The sequence below is a fragment of the Camelus bactrianus genome, chromosome 3 (assembly GCF_048773025.1).
Source record: "Camelus bactrianus isolate YW-2024 breed Bactrian camel chromosome 3, ASM4877302v1, whole genome shotgun sequence".
Lineage (NCBI taxonomy): Eukaryota > Metazoa > Chordata > Mammalia > Artiodactyla > Camelidae > Camelus > Camelus bactrianus.
Window position 1 is genome coordinate 1423054 of NC_133541.1, and position 12165 is coordinate 1435218.

At 33.2% G+C, this 12165-nt stretch overlaps 1 long non-coding RNA gene across 3 annotated transcripts; it reads left to right on the forward strand.

Annotated features, from left to right (window-relative positions):
• Positions 1 to 671: 671 nt before the first annotated feature.
• Positions 672 to 11315, forward strand: LOC141575657 (uncharacterized). Of its 3 annotated transcripts, none has more exons than XR_012503352.1 (6): positions 672 to 763; positions 2110 to 2217; positions 4087 to 4201; positions 4582 to 4644; positions 6866 to 6950; positions 9859 to 11315. It is a non-coding gene; the product is annotated as an uncharacterized LOC141575657 (long non-coding RNA). The 3 variants fall into 3 exon arrangements; XR_012503350.1 differs by having other exon boundaries at positions 726 to 836; XR_012503349.1 differs by lacking the exon at positions 672 to 763 and having other exon boundaries at positions 1660 to 2217.
• The last annotated feature ends 850 nt before the right edge of the window (positions 11316 to 12165 follow it).

The following is a 12165-nucleotide window of genomic DNA, read 5'->3' on the forward strand; positions in this document are numbered from 1 at the left end:
TCTAAAAGCACGCTGTAAAGACAGCCCTTGTTGGGGAATCCTTCTCAGGAGATACATTTACACTCTGTCCTACAGAGGAGGCTCCTGCCTTTATAGGAGGGGTAGTAAGAATTTTAGGACCAAGAAGGAGAAGCTTAGGTCTATCCCCTTTGTACATTTATTTAATAAGTATTAAATGTGTAAGTGGTTACCATAATGACAGGATAAATCAAACATAGATTCTGCTATTAGTGTGTTACCTGTGTAGCCAGGAGAGACTATGATGAAGAATTTTCAAATCCAAAATAGAGATTAAAATCACCAAAGTGAATACAGATAAAAGTGTGGGAAGCAAAAAATAAATATCTTAGTTTATTATTTTACATGTTGGAATTAAACAGCCTGCTTAATGGGAAATTGCAAATTTTTTCCAATTTTAAAGCCTCTTTTATGTTAATTTGAATTTAATTTGCATGCCACTTGTATTAGATACAATATATTTGTCTTTCAGAGTTTTTGTTTTAGGTAGTTTTTTAACAGTTTAACTGGGAAATTAAAATGTATCTTTAGAAGTTCCATTATCAGGATGAACTAATTAATTGTCCAGAAGAGAAGAGTGAGATTTTATAATCTTTTTTGATTTGATTGTCAGTGGAGGAATCAGACATCATTCATCTGGAGAAATGCTGTTCGTTGCTGAGGGCTCAATCCCGAACTGGATGATTTGATTTAGAGACACTTGGCCCATTGGCTTCACCACCAATTTGTCCATCTCTGAGTGAAGGTGGGAATCCTTCTATTTTCTACAAATGTTCTTTGGTAAACACGTGAGCCTTTTTCCACCTTTGGAGCCTTGTGTAAGTCGGTTTACCTTTCTGCACCTGAATATTCTCATATATAAAATCAGTTTGACCAAGACAATCATTATGAAACTGTGCTCCAGTGTGGTGCCTCAGCATCTGGTGCAAGGTCAGGGTGGTGGACACTAAATAGTCAAAGCTCTAGCTTCCACACGTGACCTCACCTCTTCCTCAGCTGAGTAGTGTCTATTGTATTTCTTTTATATAGAAGAAGGTTCCACTGCTGTATCCTTCCCCCACCCTTAAAAAATTAAGAAACCACTGGACTAGACCATCTCTAAGGTCCCCACTTAGCTCTAAACTTTTCACTACTATATATATATATATTAAATGAGGTTTACAAGGAGTAGTTGTAGCTGATAATCACAAAAACTGTATTTGAAATCTGAAAGCTTGGGTTCTGCTTCTGATTCAGACCTTTTTAAAAAAATTTCTTACTTTTAGCAAGTCATTTAACTACTTCTTAGCTTCAATTTTCTGCTCTTTGAGGGCACAGAATTAGATTCTTGAAATAGACAGTCTGTATTCTTCAGGTTTCTAGTGTGTTTTAGTAATATTTGTTAGGGGAGCTAGAACAGACAGGGCTTCCACTTCAGCAGTGAAGTTATGTTTTTACCTTTTTAGAATTAGAGATTGAGAAATCATTTCATTTGAAAACAAAATGATTCCATTTATTTTTTATGAAAAGTTTAAAAACCACAAGATTAGATTATAAATTGCCCTTTATTTCTGAAATTTAATATATTTATTTATACAGATTAAGTGGTACAATGAAGACGGCAGTACAGAATTTCTTTCTCTTATAATATAGTGTGTTTTCTTTGCTTCATGAAGGAGTTGTATGAAGCTTGTTAATAACAACACAGTATATCTTTGATAGAGTTCAACTTTTCTTCTTCTTTTTTCTTTTTTCTTCTTAGTCTTTCCGAATTAGGATAATTGTGGTCTCTGACTTTTTTCCAGTTAAATTTTTAAAATATATTTTTATTTTTTACATTCTACAATCACTTTTGACTTTTGGAATTAATATAAGATAGAGACAGGTAGGCAGACAAAACCAAACACTAAATGATAGTATTTTCTTCTAGGAAGTTAAATTTTGGTTATAATTATTCCAGGGGGAGAAAAAAAAACTTCCTAAGACAGTGGAAACTACTGATAACTTTTAAAAACTAAGTCAGTTTATGCGAGTCATGCCTCCTTTCATAAGCATGTCATTATAAACAGGAAGTTTGTTGGCTGTGATTTATTCTGTGTTCCTATTTTACAGGTTTATTTAATGCTTTTGGTGAAAATCATGACAGCCACATAGATTTTAAGGAGATATCCTGTGGGTTATCAGCTTGTTGCAGAGGACCTCTGGCTGAAAGACAGAAATGTAAGTGTGTTAAACATCACAAAATTTGGAAGCTATACAGAGAAAAAAATTAGCATCCATTCATGTAAAAAATCATCTGATTAAGGCTTGAATTTTCATCCCTTTGGCAAATAGCAATCTCTTCCTGAGGTTTTACTGAGGTCAGTGTAAAGGTTCAATCATCTATTCTTTTTTACTGTGGAGTAATTTAAGATCTTTGTTATTAATAATGGTTGATTTTCCAGATGAATGTACAATTCATGATAAATGAACTACATCATTCTTGATGTATTTGAAAATGTTAAGCATATAGAATATATTTTCTGGTAGTCTATATAGAAAATTTGTCTTGCTTAACTTGAATTCCAACTTATTTTCTAGCACTGTGTATATTGATATTAGCAAAATTAAATTTATGATAAAACAATTTTATTAAATACTAAATTTATCTTTTTAACCTAGCTAAAATATTATAGTGTAATTTATAAGCATATTACATTAATAAATTTTAACCATATTTGGTTAGGAAAATGCAGCAGTTTACATTTAATTGGAACCTAATTCTTATATATTCACTAGGGTCATTATCTGTGCATATTTCTAAAATACAGCTTAACAAATACTGCGTATTTTGGGTATGATACTTATTAGTTCAATATTCTTTAGTCATGTTGTACTGTGATGTACTCAGTTAATTTAATAGCATAATTAATACATAATTATTACACACACGGGTGTGTGAAGTAGATAATTATTTAATCTTAAAAATTTAGATTTCTTTTGTCTTCCCTGATAGTATACCATTACTCTAACCTGGCTTTGTGATAGATTATTTGTTCACATTAAAGTTCTGGTATTAAAGAGGCTGAAGTCTTTGTTTCTCAATTGAGGTTAATTATTGTCTTAAATTTTTTTTTTAATTTATTTTTTGCCAGTGGACTAGTGGAAGTTAACCAACTAGACTAACTAGCAATTTTGCTTATATTGATGTTAATTAGCAAAGTGCTGATATTTCGGATTTTTAGCTTGTTGTATATAAACTTCATTGAAGATTTGAGATTGTTCTTAGGCAAAAATATTGGGTGCACATTAATTACACTGGAGAGGCAAAATCTTTATACAGTCATCTGTCATTATCTGCTGAGGATTGGTTCTGAGACCCCCTCAGATACCAAATCCATGGATGCTCAAGTCCTTATGTAAAATAGGCATAGTATTTGCATATAACCTATGCACATCCTCCTGTATACTTTCAATCATCTCTAGGTTACTTGTAATACCTAATACAATGTAATTATTTGTAAATACAATGTAAATGATATGTAAATAGTTGTCAGTGAATAGCAAATTCAAGTTTTGCTTTTGAGAACTTTCTGGGAAAATTTATATATATATATATATAATTTTTGATCTATTGTTTATACCTGTGAATGCAGAACCAATGGATACAGGGGGCTGACTGTACCAGCTTTTTGTTGATTCTTAATGTAGATGGAATATTTTCAACATTGTAAGAATCAACTCTGAAGTGATCAGTTTTATATATTAGAAATTAATTTAAAAGCTTGAATTACCTTCTCAAAATCTGTGAGATATTGTATAATAACTTGGCCCTTCTTTTTCAGTTTGCAAGAAATTTAACTTTAGATTTAGGTGAAGGATAGAGTTCTCTTAGCTGGCTAATGATATAAGGAGAGAGACTTGTGAAGTGTACAGGAATTCCTACAAGTTCAAAGGACTTTAATGACACAATCTCCTCCAAATAAGAACTTAATCCAGAATGTAATTGTTTGAGGAACTAAGTAATTTTACTAGGGCAGCTTGTAATAAAATGTATTATACTTCAGAATATGAAAGTAATTTCCCTCCATAAGAGTTTCTTTTCTTTAGTTTGCTTCAAGGTATTTGATGTTGACGGTGATGGAGTTCTCTCTAGGGTTGAACTGAGAGACACGTGGTTGCACATTTAGAGGTCTGGAAGGACAACTGCACCGATGATACCCTGGTAAAGTCTGATTGTATACATCTTCTTGAATGTAAACTTCCAACAGGAACATAGAGTGAAGAATTTTTTAAAACAGGTTGAGAAAAAGATTTCTTACTACTTCTAGGTTCTATATTATGCTACTCAAAATATTCATAGCCAAAGATGCAAAATTGGGAAGAGAATTTGCCTTAGAAAATTTAATAAGCTGAATGTATTATATTAAAAAAATGAAACCACTGGAAAATTGTCATAAATTTTTAAGGCAAACAAGCAATCTATTTCTGTAATTAAAAAAAGAAAAAAAAAGTTGACCGAAAATACTTTATACTTCAGCTACTGGCTAATAAAAATGATACCCTCTCTATCCTAACTACTGATTTGGGTTTCTGTTTTTAAAGGAATTACATGTGGATGTATCCAACATTGTAGAAGATACATAGAATGCACATGACACCACAAAGGTGAGTCTAGCAGAGACTAATTTATTCTTTTCTAAAAATACATTATATTCTGAATTGTTACACATACCTTACATATATATACTTGAATCTCTTCTACATCATCCCTGCTAAATGCTTATTTGGACCTGTGGTTACAATTCCTCCAAGTTGTCCCTAAGGAAAGCCCATTCCACCTTTAAACAACTCCATTAAGTGTTATTTACATAAAAACATTATATTTTATAAGCTAGGCATTTTATAAAAATTAAGTAGAGACAGCCCTTGCCATCTGTAGTTTATAATCTTTACTTCTCCCATTCTAATACATTATGGTAAGACAAAGCTTATATTGAGCAAAGGAAGCCACAGAATAAAAGAACACATTGTACAATTCAATTTATATGAAGTTCTAGAACAGAGACAACTCATGTTAATAAGTGTTACAATAGTGATTTTGGAGATGGGTGATTTAACTGGGAAGGACCATAGGATATCTGGGATGATGGAAATTATTTTTTATCTCAATCTGGGTGGTGTATATAGTTTTAAAATTTTTTTTTTCAATAATATTGGTGACGGTCTGTTCTAAGTTTTTTATAGCAGCCAGAATAAGTGTATAATAGCAGAAACAAGCATGTACTTTACAAAGAATAAAGCCTTGAATTTTTTTTAGTTTCACAACATTTATTAAAGATATTATAATAGGTTTGCCTTAATGTCTATGTATCCCTGTGAAACTGAAGATAATCCATATATGTGAGACACATATGAGTTAATTTGACCCTTTCTATTCAAATGTTGACATGTACCAAGTAGCAGATGGTAGGATGTAGACCATAGTGGTCTTATACAGGCTTAGAAAAATAAGTAACTTTTTTTTTCAATCATAAATCCATAAGAAATCATCATAGTCTTATTAACTGACACTCAACAGAAATAAATAATAGAAATGAATTTTTCAGGGCTTGATCTTTGTTTGGCAATTCAGATAAATGTCTTCATTTACTTTTCTGCTCAAAACTAAGGTAGCCATTTCTATTTGGTATATATGAAAACAGAAACATAGGAAAGTTTCTGTTAGGAAATACCTTATGTAGAGATACAATTTCCATTGCCTTTTTTCTGGGTGTTTGATAAGTATGGAGGTTATCATCGCTGTCTATTTTTATGTAAGACCGTGTTTCTTCTTATGGCTGTACTTTTGAACATTAAAAAAAAGATCATTTAGCTGCTCCATCTCCGTGTAACCATAATAATGAAATGGTAAAAATTTAGAATAGAATTTGGACCTTTCAACCAAACCTATTACCCATATTCACTGGTGACTAGACTGTGACAATATTACCCATTATTTTGTACCATTACATTGGTATTAATATACTTTTATGGAAGTTGCATCATGAAAGCCAATAATTACCATCATAGTGCTTTAAAATCTTTTCTTATAATAAATGGCATTATATATTGAATGAATACATGAATATCATTAATAATAAATATTAAATATCATTAAATAATAAATCATTAGATAATAAAAATATAATTAAGTAATAAAAGCTAAGAACATTATTATTCATCTAGGATTGTTAAGGTGATTGTTCAAAACATGAAGTAAGAAGCATTTGGTTATATTTTTGCCTGCCAAGAAATATTGTCTACTGTATATAAATGTAATTTTTGGTACACTTTGACACCAAAAAAAAAAAAATACTGCTTTATTCAACTTGTGAAAGTAATGTTAAATTTTATTTTGAGGAAATCTTAATATAGATACTCATTTATTATATATATTTAGTTTTTTTAAGTCTCTTAAGAAGTCTAATAATATTACCAGATGTTTTAAAGAAGATCTTAGAAAATTGTTAGGGTCAAAGGGCATAATCCAGAGAGTTTGGAAAGATGCTTTCAAAGTTAGTAAATAGTCCTTTTTCTCTAACCAGAACCTTTTGTGGGTTCTGTTAGTAAACTTCACCTTGAACCAGAAGATACTGTGAGTTATTTCCCAGGTCTTACTGGAGGAAGAAGATTTTTGGTGATAAATTGCCCACGTTGTGACTACTTCAGAGTTTGGTTACTTTTGAACTTATTCTTGCTGGCCTACTTTCAGATGAACACATAGCATCTATGTTAAATCATTAGTTTTCTTTCAGACAAATGACCATTGCATTTTAATAAAACAGATTTTATTCAAATAATATAAGATGAAGATTTAAGATATTCTTAAATATTGTTTCTCTTTCAGAATGGCCATCTTAACTCTAGAGGAATATCATATCTGGAGTGTGAAAAATGTTCTTGCCAATGAGTTTTTGAATCTACTTTTCCAGGTATGTTTAAGGTAAATGACAGAGACCGAGGGCAGTGGTACCAGTAGTTCTACATCTTTTCCATTATGTAGTAGACAACTAGACTACAAAACCATATATTGTCAAAAGAACTGCATTAACCTGTACACCACCTGCAGATGGTAAGTTAGAGTGTGCGTGCTTCTCAGAGTCACAATGTGCATGATAGGAAAGTAGAGTATAGCTGATAATGTTTATCTTAATAACTCATGATAGAGCAGATTGTAGACACATAGAAAAGAATTTAAAATGTAAAAGCCATTATAATTTGCTATTTTTCTTTACTTTTTTTTTTTTAAGACCCTTCCTAACAAGTAAGGCAGTGTGGACAGAGACATAGATCATAAGTCGGCAGCTGTAAATTTTTCACAAAGTATACAATCTTTCCAGTTAGGAGGTTATTTTAGATGCAAATCTGTTTCTTAATTTTCTTTTATTCTTTCTTTCTTTCTTTCTTTTTTTTTCTTTTTTTTTTATTTAATTCTTTAGAAGGTCCAAAAAAGATTGAAGGAGAAAGGAGGAAAAAAAGCTGTCAGGGGTGAACATGAAATCATAAAACTTGCCAGATTTTAACTATTTTCCAGTTAAAGCAGTTCTCTTTCCTCCAATTTAAAGAAACAACTTATAGTTTCCCATTTTTCATAGTTCTTCATAAATATATGTTGATTTAATATTATTTTACAGGGTGTGAGTAGGGACAGACTGGAAGTTCAAGATTTGTAAATACTGACAGGTATATATAGAATAGATAAACAAGTTTATACTGTATAGCACAGGGAAATATATTCAAAATTTTGTAGTAGCTCATGGGGAAAAATATGAAAACAAATATACATATATTCGTAAAGTAGTGAAAAATTGTGCTGTACATCAGAAATTGACACAACATTGTAAACGGACTATAACTCAGTAAAAAAATAAAAATAAGATAAAACTGTTAGAACACTATAAAAAAAGTAGTATTTTAGATTTTTCTTATTTTATTCTCCTTTTCTTATAAAAGCACCCCTATGAAGATCAATAAGGCTTGATATCTTTATATCTATCATGATTCTCCATTGTAAATACAGAGTAACTTGCCTGTGACACATCTATGTTAGAATAAATGAAAATTGAACTCTTCCTGACAGCTAATAATTAATGTATATTTAAAGCATATGAAATCTGATAAGTCTATGATACCCATTTAAATCAATCAGTTGCTCCACTGTCAGTTATCAGCCAGGATCTAAGTTGATGTCTTTATAAAATATAAATACATATAAAAATAATATAAACCTACTATAAACAGAAATGACTTGCTTAGTAATATGAAAATTGAGCAGCTATTTTTATCTCATTTAAAATGATGTCCTCAATTACTTTAAGTTATCATTAATTATATAAACATTTTGACAACTTAAGTTTGTGTCTGAGTCACCTTGCAGCTCTTACATAGCAAAGCATTTTGAACTTTTATATTGCCTTTCCTATTTTCTCATGTTTATCAGGGACTTGCATAGGCACTATTTTTTCTAGGACTCTATAAACAGATGTATGCCTGAGATTTTCTTTTGTGTCTGTGTTTCTAGCATTATATTACTGACAGATTTTTTTGTTGGTTATCAATCTAATTTTTTTTCTTGGTATATATAGTCCTTTCAGCCCTTTCAAATATATATATATGTAGTCAGTTTACAATGTGTCAATTTCTGGTGTACAGCACAATGCTTCAGCCATACATGAACATACATATATTAATTTTCATACTCTTTTTCACCATAAGTTACTACAAAACCGTATTGGATATAGTTCCTTGTGCTATACAGTATGAACTTGTTTATAAATTGGGAGTTTGAGATTTGCAGGTACTAAATATTAACATTACATTTTATGATGCTTACTTTATCCCATATTCAGACATGCTTTTAAAACTTAATTTTCACTTAATATATAAGTAATCAGACTTACTCTAAATTGTTTTATTTTCTGTCTGTTTCTAAAACAGAATTAGCTAGTAAATTCAGTGATAAAAGCTTGAATTATACTTTTATTTTATTTGCCAAGATCCCACTCCTGGCTGACCATTTTGGGTATTTAAGTATAAAGTAAGTAAATGTCAGTAGAATTAGGAAACCATTCCTGTGGTAATATTATTTTCAGTCCTTTCAAATAAACTCAGTGCCCAATATTTTGCAGAGGAAGCATTCTAAACATGATCAGGATCTTCTATCTTGTACGTTTGTCAGAAAGCGTCAAATGTTAAACAGTTTGATAAACAGAATAGTGCACCACACTGACCCCTACCTATATCCATGCTCTAATCCTGAAATCTGTGAATATGTTATTTTACATGGCAAAGGGATTTTGCAGATGTATCACGTTAAGGACTCTGAGACAAGGAGATTAGCCTGGATTATCTACATGGGCCTAGTCTAACAACAGGAGTCCTTAAAAATTGAAAATCTTTCCCAGCTGTGGTCAGAAAGATATGACTTTGGAAGAAGGATTAGAAAGCTGTAAAGCTGTTAGCTTTGAAGATAGAGGAAGGGCCATGGGTAAAGAAATGTGGGTGAACTCTAGAAGCTGGAAAAGACAAGGAAATATATTCTTCCTTTGACCTACAGAAGGGCATACAGCCCTGCTGACATCTTGATTTTTAGCCAAAAGATACCTGTTCCTGACTTGACCTACAGAACCATAAAATAATAAGTTTGTGTTGCTTTAAGCTGCAAAATGTGTGATAATTTGTTACAGCAGTGATAAAAATAAATATAGGGGAGGTAATCCAACATTATGGATTGGAGGGCTCAGCATTTTAAAGATGTCAGTTCCCCTTCAACTGATTCAAAGATTTATATGTGCACATCAAAATCCCCAACAGTTAATTGTTGTTACTGTTTTTTTGTAGAACTTGACAAGCTGATTCTAAATACATAGAGAAGCGTGAAGGGCCAACAATAGCCAAGATGATATTAAAGAACAATGTTAAAGGACTTATAAAACAATATTAAGTCTATGTGATAACTACCTAAAGTTAGACATATAGACCAATGGAACAGCATTGAATTAAACCCTGTACCATACATGAACAGTAACTTTAGATAGATTATAAATCTAATATATTTGAAACATAAAGCAAAGCATCTGGGGGAGGGTAAAGTTCAGGTGGAATGTGTGCTTAGCATGCATAAGGTCTTGGGTTCAACTCCCAGTACCTCCATTAAAATAAATAACCTAATCCCCCACCAAAATAAAGCATCTAGAAAATAGTGTAGGAGATAGTTTAATGACTTTGAAGTGGCAAAGAGTTCTTAAACCAGACAAAGCATGAAACATAAAAGAAGAGTTTTAAGTTGGACTTCAGTAAAATTAAGAATTATTTTTATCAAGAGATACCATTAAGAAAGTGAAAAGCTAAGCCATACGGTGGGAAAATATATTTGCTATACCTATATCCAACAAAAGACTTGTATCTAGGGCATATAAAGAACAAAAACCAGTGGAGAAAAAGGCAGAACCTCAATATTGAAATATGCAAAATAATTGAACAGGTGCTTCACACACACACAAAAAATTCCACATAAGCTATGAAAAGGGGCTGACCTCTTTAGTAATACTGGAAATACGTACTAAACCCACACTTGGAACACCATTAGGCATCCACTAGAATAGTTAGTTGTTAAGTGATATGAAGCATTGGTGAGGGCAACAAGCAATGGGGACTCTTACACATGGCCAGTGGGAATATAAATTCTTACAAATACTTTGGAAATAGGCTTTTTGAATGAAAGTTATATATGTGTGTGTGTGTGTGTGTATATGTACACACACACACATACACATACACACACACCCACACCCTATTACCAAGTGTAACCCATGTGTGTACCCTTCAGAAACTTCTACATCTGAGCACCAAAGGACATCCAGAAAATTCTCATAATCACTATTTGTTATACCCCCAAATAGAAAATGACCCAAACACTTGTCAACAATAAATACATAACCATAAGTGGTGGCACATGCATACAAGTTGTATACTTTAAAGCAATAAAAAATATACTAGTTTACAGAAAACACTAATGGATGAATCTTACATAATGTTGAGTGGAAAGTACGGGACCAAAAATTTCAAAAGCAAAAAAACCAATCCATGGTGGCTGAATTTAGGATGGTGAGTCCATCAAAGGGGTGCCGTAGTAACTGGGAAGAAACCCAAAGTGGAACAGCAATGTCCTGTTTCTTGACTGGATGAAGGTTACATAGATGTGTTTACTTTGTGAAAAATCACTGAGCTGTATACTTAAGATGTGTTCACATTTAAGCATGTATACTATATTTGCATTTTTTTAAAAAAAAGTTTGCTTGCAAAAAAGATATCCAAAGCCCAAGTATTTATCAGTAGGAGAATGGATAAAACAAATGATAGTATATTCAAACAATGGAATACTACTCAACAATAAAAAAGAATCAACTACTGATACAAGGATGAACCTCAAAAGCCTAATTTATACATTTCATTGTCAGGTAAATTTTAACTCAGAAGGTAAACAAAACTGTAAACAGGCATGTGCCCTGGGGGGAGGGGTGCTGTAGCCTTTGTCTCCTCAGACCTGTGCCATTACTGGCACATCTCGCAAGAAGAGAGCCTGGGCTCAGCCACAGCTACCATCTCCTCCTGTGCATAGTGCCTGGGCAGGGGCGGGGCTGAGGCCTGAATCTGCACGTAGGGGCTCCACAACCTCCTAGGCAGGACTGAGACTTGTTTATAGCCTGAGGCAGAGAGGATCTTTCTACCCTAACACCTCAGAGAACTTGTGCTGCCAAGAGAAACAAGGAGCTCAGATTTGGCACAGAGCATAGGTGGGGCTGTTCCGCAGTCTTCCCCGAGCCCACCTACAGACCGCCTACCCGAGGCAGAGCAGGCAGCTGCACAGAGCAGCAGAGTGACCAGCACGAGGAGAGGGCAGGTGGGCAGCCACCCACCTTCCTGGCAGGAACACAGCACCTGACCACGGTGCTGGGATGGGGTGTGATCTGCCCACCTGCCTCCCCCTGATCACAGCATCTGACTGTGGCATCAGGAGGGGGAGTGACCTGCCTGCCCACCGGGTAAGAGCTCAGCTCCTGACCTAGTGTTAGGAGGGGACACAATCTGCTAGCCAACAGCCACTGAGAGCAGCACAGATGAGGGCGCCAACAGAAGGCTATGAAA